This window comes from Dendrobates tinctorius, unplaced genomic scaffold (genome assembly GCF_039654945.1).
Source record: "Dendrobates tinctorius isolate UK_male_01 unplaced genomic scaffold, ASM3965494v1 ptg000321l, whole genome shotgun sequence".
Lineage (NCBI taxonomy): Eukaryota > Metazoa > Chordata > Amphibia > Anura > Dendrobatidae > Dendrobates > Dendrobates tinctorius.
In genome coordinates this window covers 933,071-950,261 of record NW_027361988.1, presented here as the reverse complement: position 1 = coordinate 950,261, position 17,191 = coordinate 933,071, and the positions used below count along the sequence as shown (strand labels likewise).

General features: G+C 40.8%; 1 protein-coding gene and 1 pseudogene across 1 annotated transcript in view; one reads left to right on the top strand and one right to left on the bottom strand.

Annotated features, from left to right (window-relative positions):
* Positions 1-12,125, bottom strand: part of LOC141073974 (uncharacterized) — a 58,265-nt pseudogene extending 46,140 nt beyond the window's left edge.
* LOC141073979 (gastrula zinc finger protein XlCGF66.1-like) overlaps positions 1-17,191 on the top strand; it is a 393,515-nt gene that overhangs the window by 291,102 nt on the left and 85,222 nt on the right. The gene's annotated exons all lie outside the window — the stretch shown is intronic.

The following is a 17,191-nucleotide window of genomic DNA, read 5'->3' as shown; positions in this document are numbered from 1 at the left end:
AACTTTTGGGGTCCAATTTCTACTGTTACCCTTGGGAAAATAAAATATTGGGGACTAAAAATCATGTTTGTGGAAAAAATGATTTTCATATTTTCACGCCCACACGCTATAAACTTTAGTGAAACACCTGGAGGTTCAAAGTTCATATCACACATCTAGATAAGTTCCTTGGGGGGTGTATTTTCCAAAAAGGGGTCACTTGTGGGGGTTTCCACTGTTTAGGCACATCAGGGGCTATCCAAACGCAACATGGCGTCCAATCTCAATTCCAGCCAATTTTGTGTTGAAAAAGTCAAATGGCGCTCCTTCCCTTCCAAGCTCAACCATGCGCCCAAACAGTGGTTTACACCCACATATCAGGTATCAGCGTACTCAGAATAAATTGCACAATAACTTTTGCAGTCCAAATTTTCCTGTTACCCTTGGGGAAAAAAAATAATTGGATCTGAAGTAATGTTTTTATGAAAAAAAGTTAAATGTTAATTTTTTTTAAAACATTCCAAAAATTCCTGTGAAGCACCAGAAGGGTTAATAAACTTCTAACATGTGGTTTTGAGCACCTTGAGGGGTGCAGTTTTCAAAATGGTACCAATTTTGGGTATTTTCTATCATATAGACCCCTCAAAGTGACTTCAAATGTGATGTGGTCCCTTAAAAAAAATGGTGTTGTAGAAATGAGAAATCGCTGGTCAACTTCTAACCCTTATAACTTCCTAACAAAAAAAATTTGGTTCCAAATTTGTGTTGATGGAAAGTAGACATGTGGGAAATGTTATTAAGTCTTTTGTGTGACATATCTGTGTGATTAACCCCTTCATGACCAAGCCTATTTTGACCTTAATGACCAGGCCATTTTTTGCAATTCTGACCAGTGTCCCTTTATGAGGTAATAACTCAGGAACGCTTCAACGGATCCTAGCGATTCTGAGATTGTTTTTTCGTGACATATTGGGCTTTATGTTAGTGGTAAATTTAGGTTGATAATTTTTGCGTTTATTTGTCAAAAAATCAGAAATTTGGTGAAAATTTAGAAAATTTTGCAATTTTCAAAATTTGAATTTTAATTCTGTTAAACCAGAGAGTTATGTGACACAAAATAGTTATTAAAAAACATTTCCCATATGTCTACTTTACATCAGCACAATTTTGGAAACAAAATATTTTTTTGTTAGGAAGTTATAAGGGTTAAAAGTTGACCAGCGATTTCTCATTTTTACAATAAAATTTACAAAACCATTTTTTTTAGGGACCACCTCACATTTGAAGTCACTTTGAGGGGTCTATATGGCAGAAAATACCCAAAAGTTACACCATTCTAAAAACTGCACCCCTCAAGCTACTCAAAACTACATTCAAGAAGATTATTAACCCTTCAGGTGTTTCACAGGAACTAAAGCAATGTGGAAAGAAAAAATGGACATTTTAATTTTTCCAACAAAAATTTTCTTTTAGCATCAATTTTTTCATTTTCACATGGGAAACAGGATAAAATGGATCCTAAAATTTGTTGGGCAATTACTCCTGAGTACAACGATACCTCATATGTGGTCATAAACCACTGTTTGGGTGCACGGCACGGCTCAGAAGGGAAGGAGCGCCATTTGACTTTTTGAATGGAAAATATGCTGGAATATTTAGCGGTTGCCATGTCGTGTTTGGAGAGCCCCTGTGTGCATAAACATTGGAGCTCCTCCACAAGTGACCCCATTTTGGAAACTAGACCCCCCAAGGAACTTATCTAGATGCATACTGATCACTTTGAACACCCAGGTACTTCACAAATTGATCTGTAAAAAAAAAAAAATACTTTTTTTTCACAAAAATTTTCTTTTAGCCTCAGTTTTTTCATTTTCGCATGGGCAACAGGATAAAATGGATCCTAAAATTTGTTGAGCAATTTCTCCTGAGTACACCGATACCTCATATGTGGTCATAAACCACTGTTTGGGTGCACGGCATGGCCAGGAAGGCAAGGAGCACCATTTGACTTTTTGAATGGAAAATTAGCTCCAATCGTTATCGGACACCATGTCGCATTTGGAGAGCCCCTGTGCACCTAAACATTGGAGCTCCCCCACAAGTGACCCCATTTTGGAAACTAGACCCCCTAAGGAACTTATGTAGACATGTAGGGAGCACTTTGAACCCCCAAGTGCTTCACAAAAGTTTATAACACAGAGCAGTGAAAATAAAAAATAATTTTTTTTCCTCAAAAATGATTTTTAGCACACTATTTTTAATTTTCACAAGGCTAACAGGAGAAATTGGACCATAAATCTTGTTGTCCAGTTTGTCCTGAGTACGCTGGTACCCCATATGTGGGGGGAAACCACTGTTTGGGCACACGGCAGGGCTCAGAAGGGATGGAGCGCCATTTGACTTTTTGAAATGCAAATTACTTCCAATCGTTAGCGGACACCATGTTGTGTTTGGAGAGCCCCTGTGTGCCTAAACATTGGAGCTCCCCCACAAATGACCCCATTTTGGAAACTAGACCCCCTAAGGAACTTATCTAGATGTGTAGTGAGCACCTGGAACCCTCAAGTGCTTCACAAAAGTTTATGACGCTGAGCCGTGAAAATAAAAAAAAAAATTTTTCCCTCAAAAAATTATTTTTTAGTGCGCAATTTTTTATTTTCACAAGGGTACCAGGATAAATTAGACCCCAAAATTTGTTGTCCAGTTTGTCCTGAGTACGCTGGTACCCCACATGTGGGGGGAACCACTGTTTGGGCACACGTCGGGGCTCGGAAGGGAAGTAGTGACATTTTGAAATGCTGACTTTGATGGAATGGTCTGCGGGTGTCATGTTACATTTGCAGAGCCCCTGATCATAGAATCATAGAATCGTAGAGTTGGAAGGGACCTCCTGGGCCATCTGGTCCAACCCCCTGCTCAAAGCAGGATTCGCTAAAATATCCCAGTCAGATGTCTGTCCAGCCTCTGTTTGAAGACTTCCATTGAAGGAGAACTCACCACTTCTCGTGGCAGCCTGTTCCACTCATTGATCACTCTAACTGTCAAAAAGTTTTTTCTAATATCTAATCTGTGTCTCCTCCCATTCAGTTTCATCCCATTGCTTCTAGTCTTTCCTTGTGCAAATGAGAATAAAGTTGATCCTTCTACAATGTGACAGCCCTTTAGATATTTGTAGACAGCTATTAAGTCTCCTCTCAGTCTTCTCTTTTGCAAACTAAACATTCCCAAATCCTGCAACCTTTCCTCATAAGACAGGGTTTGCAGACCGGTCACCATTCTGGTCGCTCTTTTCTGAACTTGCTCCAGTTTGTTGATGTCTTTTTTAAAATGTGGTGCCCAAAACTGGACACAATATTCCAGATGAGGTCTGACCAAAGAGGAGTAGAGGGAAATAATGACTTCACGTGATCTAGACTGTATGCTTCTGTTAATACATCCTAGAATTGCATTTGCCTTTTTTGCTGCTGCATCACACTGTTGACTCATATTCAGTCTGTGATCTATTAGTATACCCAAGTCTTTTTCACATGTGCTGTCACTTAGCCCTATTCCTCCCATTCTATATATGCTTTTTCCATTTTTATTGCCCAGATGTAGTACTTTGCATTTCTCCCTGTTAAAAACCATTCTGTTAGTTGCTGCCCACTTCTCCAGTTTATTTAAATCTTTTTGAATCCTCTCTCTCTCTTCTCTAGTATTAGCTATCCCTCCTAGCTTTGTGTCATCAGCAAATTTAATCAGTTTACCCTCAATTCCTTCATCTAAATCGTTGATAAAGATGTTGAACAATACAGGGCCCAGGACAGAGCCCTGTGGTACCCCACTTGAGACATTCTTCCAACTGGATGTGCAGCCATTTACGACCACTCTTTGGGTCCGATCACTAAGCCAGTTATGAATCCACCTAACAGATGTACCTAAACTGTGGAACCCCCCCCACAAGTGACCCCATTTTGGAGACTAGACCCCCCAAGGAACTTATCTAGATGTGTGGTGAGCACCTTGAACCCCCAAGCGCTTCACAGAAGTTTATAACGCAGAGCCGTGAAAATAAAAAATATTTTTTTTTCCTCAAAAAAAATGATTTTTAGCCAGCAATTTTTTTTTCCACAAGGGTAGCAGGATAAATTGGACCCCAAAAGTTGTTGTACAGTTTGTCCTGAGTACGCTGGTGCCCCATATATGGGGGGGAACTATTGTTTGGGCACACGTAAGGGCTCGGAATGGAAGTAGTGGCGTTTTGAAATGCAGACTTTGATGGAATGGTCTGCGGTCGTCATTATGTTTGCAGAGCCCCTGATGTGCCTAAACAATAGAAACCCCCCACAAGTGACCCCATTTTGGAAACTAGACCTCCCAAGTAACTTATCTAGATGCCTGGTGAGAACTTTGGACCCCCAAGTGCTTCACAGAAGTTTATAACGCAGATACGTGAAAATTAAAAAAAAAATTTTTTCCACAAAAATATTTTTTTAGCCCCCAATTTTTTATTTTCCCAAGGGTACCAGGAGAAATTAGACCCCCAAAGTTGTTGTGCAATTTTTCCTGAGTACGCTGATACCCCATATGTTGGGGTAAACCACTGTTTGGGCACACATCGGGGCTTGGAAGGGAGGAAGCACCGTTTAACTTTTTGAACGCAAAATTGGCTGGAATCAATGGTTGCACCATGTCGCGTTTGGTGACCCCCTGATGTGCCTAAACAGTGGAAACCCCTCAATTCTAACTCCAGCCCTAACCCCAACACACCCCTAAACACAGCCCTAACCCCAACACATCCCTAACCCTAATTCCAACCCTAACCATAACCCTAACCCCAACAGACCACGAACCCTAATCCCAACCCTAACCATAACCCTAACCACAACCCTAACCCTAATTCCAACCCTAACCCTTTCCAACCCTAACCCTCTTTCCAACCCTAACCCTCTTTCCAACCCTAACCCTCTTTCCAATCCTAACCCTAACCCTCTTTCCAACCCTAACCCTCTTTCCAACCCAGCCCTCTTTCCAACCCTAACCCTAACCCTCTTTTTAACCCTAACCCTCTTTTTAACCCTAACCCTAACCCTCTTTTCAGCCCTAACCCTAACCCTCTTTTCAACCCTAACCCTAACCCTAATGGAAAAATAAAAATAAAAATATTTTCTTTATTTTATTAGTTCTGCCTACCTATGGGGGTGATAATCAGGGGGTTTATTTACTTTTTCTTTCATTTTGATCACTGTGAGAGTGATCAAAATGAAAGAATGGAATCTGCAGCCGGCAGATTCGGGCGGGCGCACTGCGCATGCGCCCGCCATTTTCAAAGATGGCGGCGCCCATCATCCGGACCCGAGGGACACCGGGAGGGACGGGGGGACTCAGGAGGTACCGGGGGGGTGAGGAGGGATCAGAGGCTGGCGGGGAGCAGAGGGAATGGGAGGGGGGCAGATGATGACAGCGGCGGCAGATCGCCGCAGTCATTCAGTTGCGGGGGGGGCGATCGCCAGTGGGGGGGTGGAATCGGTGTCTCCAGCCATGTCCGATGCTACAGCAGCGTCGGACATGGCTGGATTGTAATATTTCATCAATTTTCATTGATGAAATATTACTATCGCTCTGATTGGCTGTTTCACTTTTAACAGCCAATCAGAGCGATCGTAGCCACGTGGGGGCGAAGCCACGCCCCCTGTGGTGAATTACAAAGCCCCCTGTATCTGCGGGTCGGGTGACCTTTCAGTGACCCCGGTCACCCGACCCACAGGGGGGCTTTGAAGTCATGACGCCACATAGGCATCACTGGTCAGATTTGAACCAGGTTTCATGACGCCTATGTGGCATCATTGGTCGTGAAGGGGTTAATGGGCATGAAAATTCAAAATTGGAAAACGCTAAAATTTTCCACCAAATTTCCATTTTTTTCACAAATAAATGCAAGTCATGTCAAAGAAATTTTACCACTAACATGAAGTAAAATATATATTGAGAAAACAATGTCAGAATCACCGGGATCCATGGAAGCGTTCCAGAGTTATTACCCCATAAAGGGACAGTGGTCAGAATTGTAAAAATTGGCCCGGGCATTAACGTGCAAACCACCCTTGGGGGTAAAGGGGTTAATGGCTAACTGAAAAGATGGTAACACATTGCAAGCTTTCCAGACCACTCAGGTCTCTTCAGGCATAGAATAATACAAAATCTGAAGAATCACATAGCACAGACATAATGCAATAGGTAAGACAAATGACGTGAAGTAGAACTATCATTATGGGAGAGGGATAAACAGTGGTGGCCATAAATATTTGAACAGTTCATATATTAGGAGTGTGAAAGTTTTATTGTCCCCTGATAGGGGTCTGGTTCTGTGTTGTGATACCCAACAAGGTCTGAGGAGAAAATTCCTTAATTGATATAAAAAGACATGAATCCATGCGACACATTCATTCCTGCATTGAGCGTGTCAAAGGCTGTCATGAGTTTATACTCCCAGATCCTTCTGTTTCTCTGAGAATTGAAGTTACCTTTTTAATACAAGTAATTTCATGTCCATGGTGCTGTGATCAGGGCTACAAAAATATTTTGCCACAGGTAGATCTATTCTTTTTTCTCTTATTGTGTAGTTGTGAGAATTCATCCTTGTTCTAAGTTTTTGCCCTGTCTCTCCCACATACAGACCCCCAGTTGGTACAAATAATTAAGTACACCACACTTTCATACCTTACACCACTCTTAATTATTTGTGGAGCTACAACATTTGACATTTGCCTGAATTTTTATATCTACACATGGTTTACACAAATGATATTTTCTTGTCTTAACTCTATACTATTTACCATTAGAAGCTGTGTAGTTTTGTAATTATCTGTATGTATACATGATTGATTACCACTTCTGTCTCTGTAAAAACAATCCCCTTTAATCCCTTTCCGACATTGGGCATAAATGTACGCCAATGTCGGACTCCCTTCCATTGATGTGGGCTCCGTCGCTGAGCCCACATCTTTTTCGGCACATGTCAGCTGTCAACTACTCCACCTGTGGCACGAACACAGAGACGGGGTAACAACAAGTGTAGGAAGATGACAGTCCATTGAGTCCATACAAGGTGCAAGGCCAGTTGATCTGAGGAACACAACCTGGCTTCTCCAAACATATCCATGGTTCAGCGATGGTCAATGGAGCAGATCTGTATTCTTCCAACCAAGGCTGAAAACCCCTAGGTTGTTTCCTATGGAATGATAGATCCGTGACCTTCGTGATGGAGCCATGATGTAAATGGCTGCTGTCCTGTCTCTGGTCCTTTTGGGATGTATGGATGTCTTGGCAGAATCTCTTTGTCTCTTTATACAGAGGCCTGTAACCTATTTGCACACTTAACAAGTGTCCCTCATTCAGTATTTACATAAAGGGTAAGAATGGAGATGAGAACAAGTAGGATTACTTAATTACTTAAACTATTTGCATCAGTTTTCCCTCTCTGCTACAGAAGTCAACAAACTGGCTCCATAACACAAGGCATAATTAGCATATCAGCAAACATCACTAGTGATCAAGGATAAGCGCACAATAAAAGTCAATATCACCGGCTTACACACACAAAAGTCTGTTTTCTTGACCAACCAGAAATCAACACTTAAATTTAAAGCCAATATACAGATAACATTCTATTATTCTTCGTTTGCTAAAAAATAGTTGTCTGGTTAATTAAGGAACAATGCTGCATGCCAAAAGTAAAAAAAAAATGTTTTTAAAAATATTAAAAAATGTAAAAAAAAATATAAAAGTTCAAATTCACCCTTTTGCCCCATTTAAAATAAAACAATAAAAAAATATACATATTTGGTATTGCTGCATTCAGAATCACCCGATCTATCAACATAAAAAATGAATTAACCCGATCACTAAACGACGTAATGAGAAAAAAACGTAAAAAAATGCCAGAATTAAGTTTTTTTGGTTGCCACACTATTGCATTAAAATACAATAACAGGCGATCAGAAGATTGTATCTGCACCAAAATGGTATCATTAAAAACGTCAGCTCGGCCCACAAAAAAATAAGCCTTCACCCAACCCAAGATCATGAAAAATGAAGATGCGACGGGTATCGGAATATGGAGCAATTCTTTCATACTTTACCTAATGAAGAGGAGTTATTTTTACTGATATTTGTTTTGGGTCGTTTATTTTCTGTTGGTATTTGGTTTATCCTATAAAACTCCCATATAATATTCTCACCTTGAATTTATCCTATAAAACTCCCATATAATATTCTCACCTTGAATTTATCCTATAAAACTCCCACATAATATTCTCACCTTGAATTTATCCTATAAAACTCCCATATAATATTCTCACCTTGAATTTATCCTATAAAACTCCCATATAATATTCTCACCTTGAATTTATCCTATAAAACTCCCATATAATATTCTCACCTTGAATTTATCCTATAAAACTCCCATATAATATTCTCACCTTGAATTTATCCTATAAAACTCCCATATAATATTCTCACCTTGAATTTATTCTATAAAACTCCCATATAATATTCTCACCTTGAATTTATTCTATAAAACTCCCATATAATATTCTCACCTTGAATTTATTCTATAAAACTCCCATATAATGATCTCACCTTGAATTTATTCTATAAAACTCCCATATAATATTCCATCTTGAACGCACGCCGCGTGCATCATGTTTTTGTACAATTTGTGAATAATATATATAGGTTCTCCTCGTCTGAGTTATTTTTGAAGGTCAACAAAATACGATTTTCCTGTAATTCATTTCTCACACTCTAGGTATAATAATGACTTTTCCCTGTGTGGGATTTTTGATGTTTAAAAAGGTTGTCGGTACCTGCTTTCTTGGGTCTCTTGAGATTTTTACATCATGTGAGCCCTGTGCCCAATCAGCGCTGATGTCACTGTCCCCACCTTCGGACAAATCAAGCATCATGAAGCCGTCAGAGAGCAGCCGCAGCCCTGGCTTCATGTTGATGTTCAATATGTCCGAAGGAAGGAGCAGTGAAGCTGCCGCTGATTGGGTGCAGGGCTCGTGTGATGTGAGAACCTCACATAAGCCCCGGGACAGTGAGTCTCAACACCGCTGAAGTGGAGCCGGCACGCCAGCGGAGTATGAGTGTTTTTATTTTAATGAGGCCAAACATAAGGAATGAGTTCACTGAGAAAAAAAAATATATATACCGTGTTTTTTGGACTATAAGACACACCTAGGTTTTGAGGAAATTAGGAAAAAAAAAATTGAAGCAAAAAATGTGGTTAATTCTGTACTTAATATCCCTTATCCTGGTATATATGGTCCCCTCATCCCTATTCTGATACACATGGCCCCCTCATCCCTACCCTGGTATACATAGATCCCTCATCCCTATCCTAGTATGCAGGGTCCCATCCTATTGTGGCATGATTGGCCCCATCCCACTCATGGTATGCAGTGCCCCATCTCATCGTAGTATGCATGGCCCCCATCCTTATCCTGGTATGCAGGGCCCCCATCTCTTCCTAGTATGCAGGGCACCATCACTATTTGGGGTATGACTGGCACCCCATTCCAGTCCTGCTATGCATAGCCCAATCCTTATAATTGGCCCCCATCCTGGTATCCATGGCCCCATCACAAAACATTAAGAAAAAAGCATTACACTTACCTACCCGGCGCTCCCTTGCTGAATCCTGCTCTGATACCAGCAACTGCTTTATGCTTGGAAGCAGCACATGGCAGGGACATAATGCGTTGCTCACAAGCAGAGCACAGCTGCTGGAGTACTCGCCGTTAAAACTATTTCACCATTATGAACATAAAAAAGGCTTCTCCCTTATGTGACATCTCTGATGTTTATTAACAGTTGATTTCCAAGTAAAATATTTCCCACAATAAGAAAATGAAAAAGGCTTCTCTGTGTGACTGCTCTGATGTCTAACAAGATTCCCTTTCCGGTTAAAATATTTCCCACAATCTGAACAGGAAAAAGGCTTCTCCCCTGTGTGAGTTCTATGGTGAGTAACAAGCAGTGATTTACGTGCAAAACATTTCCCACATTCTGAACAGGAAAAAGGCTTCTCCCCTGTGTGACTGCTCTGATGTCTAACAAGATTCTCTTTCCGGATAAAATATTTCCCTCAATCTGAACAGGAAAAAGGCTTCTCTCCTGTGTGAGTTCTATGGTGAGTAACAAGCAGTGATTTATGTGCAAAACATTTCCCACATTCTGAACATGAAAAAGTCTTCTCTCCTGTGTGACTTCTTTGGTGTTCATTAAGGTTCCCTTTCTGGTTAAAACATTTCCCACATTTTGAACAGGAAAAAGGTTTCTCCCCTGTGTGACTGCTCTGATGGCGATCAAGATGCCATTTCTGGTTAAAACATTTCCCACATTCTGAACAGGAAAATGGCTTCTCCCCCGTGTGAGTTCTTTGGTGACTAACAAGATGCCATTTCTGGTTAAAACATTTCCCACATTCTGAACAGGAAAAAGGCTTCTCTCCTGTGTGAGTTCTTTGGTGTTCATTAAGATTCCTTTTCTGGTTAAAACATTTCCCACATTCTGAACAGGAAAATGGCTTCTCCCCCGTGTGAGTTCTCTGGTGACTAACAAGATGCCATTTCTTGTTAAAACATTTCCCACATTCTGAACAGGAAAAAGGTTTCTCTCCTGTGTGAGTTCTTTGGTGTTCATTAAGATTCCCTTTCTGGTTAAAACATTTCCCACATTTTGAACAGGAAAAAGGCTTCTCCCCTGTGTGAGTTCTTTGGTGTATATCAAGATTCCCTTTCTGGTTAAAACATTTCCCACATTCTGAACATGAAAAAGTCTTCTCTCCTGTGTGAGTTCTTTGGTGTTCATTAAGATTCCCTTTCTGGTTAAAACATTTCCCACATTTTGAACAGGAAAAAGGTTTCTCCCCTGTGTGACTGCTCTGATGGCGATCAAGATGCCATTTCTGGTTAAAACATTTCTCACATTCTGAACAGGAAAATGGCTTCTCCCCCGTGTGAGTTCTATGGTGACTAACAAGATGCCATTTCTGGTTAAAACATTTCCCACATTCTGAACAGGAAAAAGGCTTCTCTCCTGTGTGAGTTCTTTGGTGTTCATTAAGATTCCTTTTCTGGTTAAAACATTTCCCACATTCTGAACAGGAAAATGGCTTCTCCCCCGTGTGAGTTCTCTGGTGACTAACAAGATGCCATTTCTTGTTAAAACATTTCCCACATTCTGAACAGGAAAAAGGCTTCTCTCCTGTGTGAGTTCTATGGTGAATAAGAAAAAGTGATTTTTTGTGAAAACATTTCCCACATTCTGAACATGAAAAAGGCTTCTCTCCTGTGTGCGTTCTATGGTGTGTAACAAAATCTGATTTATGTGTAAAACATTTCCCACATTCTGAACAGGAAAAAGGCTTCTTTCCTGTGTGAGCTCTCCGGTGTCTATCAAGAACCGATTTCTGATTAAAACATTTCCCACATTCTGAACAGGAAAAAGGCTTCTCCCCTGTGTGAGTTCTATGGTGAGCAACAAGCAGTGATTTACGTGCAAAACATTTCCCACATTCTGAACAGGAAAAAGGCTTCTCCCCTGTGTGCATTCTGTGGTGTGTAACAAAATTAGATTTCTCATTAAAACATTTCCCACATTCTGAACAGGAAAAAGGCTTCTCCCCTGTGTGCGTTCTATGGTGAATAACAAAATTTGATTTACGTGCAAAACATTTCCCACATTCTGAACATGAAAAAGGCTTCTCACCTGTGTGAGTTCTATGGTGAGTAACAAGCAGTGATTTACGTGCAAAATACTTCCCACATTCTGAACATGAAAAAGGCTTCTCCCCTGTGTGAGTTCTATGGTGAGCAACAAGCAGTGATTTACGTGCAAAACATTTCCCACATTCTGAACATGAAAAAAGCTTCTTTGCCTTAGGAGCAGTTTGTTTTTCATTGCCTCTTTTGTGACTTTGATTCTCCTTAGTAGTCAGTAATGAATCAGAAGATGGGACCTGTTTCATAGGATCAGATGACAGATCTTTGCTGTGAATGGATGATGGTATATCTGGAGTAATGGCATTCACTTCAGTTGTATCTTGTAGGATCTCAAGATCATCAGATTTAAAACTTGAAGATGTCAGCTGTCCCTCTGATCTCCTGGTACAGTCATCTGCTAAGATAAAAAAATCAATTATTTTTAATAAAATATCCTTGAGTTTAATATTTTTGAACATTTCTACTTAAACTGTACATAAAAATGGCAAGCTATGTAAAAACTTTAATTATTTACCAAGACAATGACAGTTCACAGTCTAATAGAAAACCTTGCTGGATGAGCCAGTAGTGTGTGGTGTTCAACTGTTTGTTCATTCTGCCTCCCAAATTTCAAATATAAAGAAACCAATCAATGTTATGTAGGTGAAAATAATACCAATTCTCATCTCACAAAAAACAAGTCCCCACTCAGGTCCATCATCTGTCAATGGAAAAACAGAGGTTCCCGCACTATTAGTGGCTCAAAGGCTGTTGAAAAGCAGCAAGGTTTCTATAAACCAATCCGGCAAAATCCGCTCTCACTTCGGAGTCTTGCAGTGTGCGCAAACAACATTTAGGATCCCTGTATTTAGTAATATTATAGTGAGAAGAATCCACTTAATTTGCGGTGTGTGTCTCCTGGAGCACAATCTGGGCACTATGTGCTGGGTAATAAAATGGCAAATGTGTAATTTTCACTCTCCAACATCCACTGTGTGTTAATTTCCAGAAAGTGGCTGTGGAGTCAAAATATTCAATCCTCCTACACACGTGGTCAAAATTGTTGTTACCCCTCGTTTAATGACAGAAAAACCCACAATGGTCACAGAAATAACTTGAATCTGACAAAAGTAATAATAAATAAAAATGAAAATGAGCAAATGAAAGTCAGACATTGCTTTTCAACCATGCTTCCACAGAATTAAAAAAAAAATAAAAATCATGAAATAGGCCTGGACAGAAATGATGGTACCCTTAACTTAACCGCTTCATGACCACCAACGTTAGATAAACATCGGCGCTAGCAGGACTTTGTGCAGCGTGGACGTTTGTCTACGGTCGGCAGTTTTGTGCTCATCGGGACCCCACGTACCTTATAACTAGGGGATTTCACCGCACAACGCTTCTTGTGATCCATGACCTCATCGAGACCTGATTTGTTCAGGTCCTGATGACATCAGCGTCACACCAGCCAATGAGTCAAATCACTAGGAAAGTTTGCTGCAGCAATCAACTTTCCCGGGCGATCTGCCCCATAAAAACGCTGTTTCTCCTCAGATCTCCTGTCAGTGAGAGATTAGAGGAGAAACAGTGTTACAAGTGCTGCTGGGAACAGCTGTGTCAGTCAGCGATTGTGCTATAAAGTAAAAAACAGATAAGGCAGGTTAGGGTTAGTGCTATAGTTAGGGTTAGTGTTGGGACTAAAGCTAGGGTTTCTTCTAAAGTTAGGGTTAGGCTAAAGAATTAGGCTTTACTCAAATGCTTCCCCAATTATTTGGTCACGTCGTAGTTTTCAATTTTCGGTAAAAAAATAAAAATGAATAAAATGATCCGTCAGTATTATAGTACAGAGGAGGCTTATACACTTTTATGTTCTGACAGTGAAGAAAGTGCAGTGTCAGATGGTGATGTGGATTTCGAGGGCTTTAGTAGCAGCGACAGTGATAGCTCAGAAATGAGCAGTGATTCTGGTCCATCCTCACACACAAGGACCAGTACAACAAGAAGGACAAATAGCGCTTCTGGAGAAATGTCTCCAACTCAGGGAACAATGCCCAGTACTAGCGCTGTCCCTAGTGCTCGGGAATTGCCGCACACCAATGTCCAAGGGGCTTTGCCTCTTGATGTAGCATTTCCCAGATGGGAGGCTTCGGATTCGGCTACTCCATTCATCCCTAATTTTAATGCCATTCTTGGTATAAATGTGGAGGTGGAAAATTTTGGACCAATTATTTTTTTAAATTTGTTTCTGACAGATAGCTTGCTAGAGCATATTGTCCTACAAATTTATATGTGTCCCAATTCATCAGCCAGAATCCACGATCCGATTATGCTAGGTCAAATTTATGGACACCAACTAATGTCCTAGAAATGAAAAAATTTTTAGGACTTACATTCATTATGAGGCTTGTTAAAAAAACGAGCATTCGGTCCTATTGGTCCAACCGCCCTGTTCAAGCCACCCCTATGTTTTCTGCCGTTCTTCCTAGGACCCATTATGAAATGCTCATGAGATTTTGGCATTTTAATGACAATAGTCAATGCCTGCCCAGAGATGCCCCAGAACATGACAGACTATTCAAAATCAGACCCATCATCAAAGACTTGACAGAAAAGTTCTTAAAGCTCTACACCCCAACAGAAAACATTTCCATTGATGAGCCCCTTGTAAAATTGAAAGGAAGACTGCACCTCAAGCAATTTATTCCTTCTAAGAGGGCAAGGTTCGGAATAAAGCTCTATAAAATGTGCGAGAGTTCAACCGGATACACATCAGCTTTTCACATTTATGAGGGGAAAGATAGCCAAGTAAACCCACCAGGAGGCCCTACTTATCTGGGGACATCTGGAAAAATGGTTGGGGAGCTGATAACTCCATTTTTACAAAAAGGCTACAATCTGTATGTTGACAACTACTACACCAGCATACCCCTATTTAAAAGTCTGGTTGAACATAACATAGGGGCTTGTGGGACCATTCACAAAAACCGTCAGGGGTTTCCACAATCATTGGTCAGCAAAAAGTTCTGAAAGGGGCAGTCAGGGGCTTTACACAATGGAGAGCTGCTTGTCCTTAAGTATAAGGATAAAAAAGATATTTTTATCCTGAGCTCGATCCACACAGATGCCACAAGGGCCACTGCAGACCAACAGGGATCCACTACTCCAAAAACTGTGTCTGTCATTGACTACAACAAATATATGGGGTGTGGACCTTGCAGATCAGGTTCTACAGCCATACCAGGTATCAAGAAAATCATAGACCTGGTATAAAAAGTTAGTCATGTATTTGTTTCAGGTGGCCACATATAATTCTTTTGTGTTATACAAAAAAGCCGGAAATGCAGATACTTTCCTTCATTATCAGGAAAAGGTCACTGAAAATCTTGTTTTTGATAATTTTGTCCCCGCCAATCCTTTAGAATCTGAAGATGTGAGAAGACTCACTGAGCGACATTTTATTGCACTCATCCCAGTAACTGAAACAAGAAAGAACCCCCAGAGAAGATGTCGTGTATGTTCCTAGAGAGGAATGAGGCATGATACCCGCTATTATTACCCACAATGCCCATCACTGCCAGCCTTATGCCTCCATGACGGCTTTACAACCTTCCACACAGAACCACGTTTTTGAACTGTTTTGACATTCAAGCATTTGGTTTATTTAGTGACAGACACATTTGAGTAGAGCTGACGTAACAATTTCCGGGGGCGGGTGGGGGGAGGTCTCCAGAGACACAAGCTGGGCACAATATATTGGGCACTACAATGACATTTTGGCAATTTTTGCTCTGAAACTTCTACGAGTTTCTGGAAATCATCCATGTAGTGAAAATGGTCACTATATCCATAGATGAATTCCCAGAGGGGGGTCATTTCCAAAATGGGGTCACTTCAGGGGGGAATTCATCTATGGGTGGAGTGACCCTTTACCTATCTACCTATTTTCCAATGTAAAATCTGGGGTTAAAACAACATTTTAGTGGTAAAAATGTAATTATTTCTTCTTCACTGCCCAATGGTATAATTTTCTATGGAACAGCGGTGGTGTCAGTATGCTCACTGCACCACTAGAAGAATTCATTCAGGGAAGTATTTGGTAAAATGTAGTCACTTTTGGGGGCTTATGCTGTTCTGGCACCTCAGGGGCTCTGACAATGTGACATGTCACCCACAAACAATTCCAGCAAAATCTGCTCTCCAATATGGCGCTCCTTCCCTTCCAAGCTCTGCCATGCGCCCAAGCAGTGGTTTACCCCCACATATGGGGTATCGGCGTGCTCAGGAGAAATTGCACAACAAACTGTATGGAGCAATTTCTCCTGTTACCCTTATGAAAATGCAAAATATGGAGCCAAAAAGATTTGTGAAAAATCTTTTTTTTTTTTTCTTTTATTTGCATGGCGCCATGTTATAAACGTCTGTGAAGCACCTGTGGGTTCAAGGTGCTCAATACACATCTGGATAAGTTCCCTAAGGGGTCTAGTTTAAAAAATGGGGTCCCTTTTTGGGAGTTTCCACTGTTTAGGCACATCAGGGGCTCTCCAAACACGACATGGCAACTGCTAATTATTACAGCATATTTTACATTCAAAAAGTCAAATGCTGCGCCTTCCCTTCCGAGCCCTGCCGTGCGCCCAAACAGTAGATTTCCCCCACATATGGGGTATCGGCATGCTCAGGAGAAATTGCAAAACAAAATGTATAGTCCATTTTCTCCTGTTACCCTTGTGAAAGTAAAAAAAATTAGGTGTAAAGGAAAATTTGTGTGAAAGAAAAGTAAATGTTTATTTTTTCCTTCCACATTCCATTCATTCCTGTGAAGCACCTGAAGGGTTAATAAACTTCTTGAATGTGGTTTTGAGCCCCTTGAGGGGTGCACTCTTTAGAATGGTGTCACTTTTAGGTATTTTCTGTCATATTGACCCCCCAAACTCACATCAAATGTGAGGTGGTCCCTAAAAAATGGTTTTGTAAATTTTGTTGTAAAAATGAGAAATCGCTGGTCAACTTTTAACCCTTATAACTTCCTAACAATAAAAATTGATATAGTTGATATAGATGCTACTGCGCAGGTGCCGCCATCGCCGGTGACATTTTGCTGGATGTAATTTTTTTCTAAGCCTCACAATAGCCACAATATTATAGGCATTATCACCAATAATATCAATGCTATTATATGCATTATGTAATAATGGGGGCAGGTCAGTGAGGGGTCAGCGACCTGTCATAAGCCAATACAGATGAGTATGTAATCAGAGCACCACATAAAGCCCCGCCCACAGCCCCGCCCACAGCCCCGCCCCAGAGAATGAGAATCTCATTAACTGAAAACTACAAATACAGATTACACAACAGTAAACCAGAGTTGCCCTCATTTATGGTGGACCATTGGAGCTACTATGGATCCTGAGCAGAAGATTAGAGGAAATAATATTGCTCCCCATTTCAGGAGAGATTGTGCA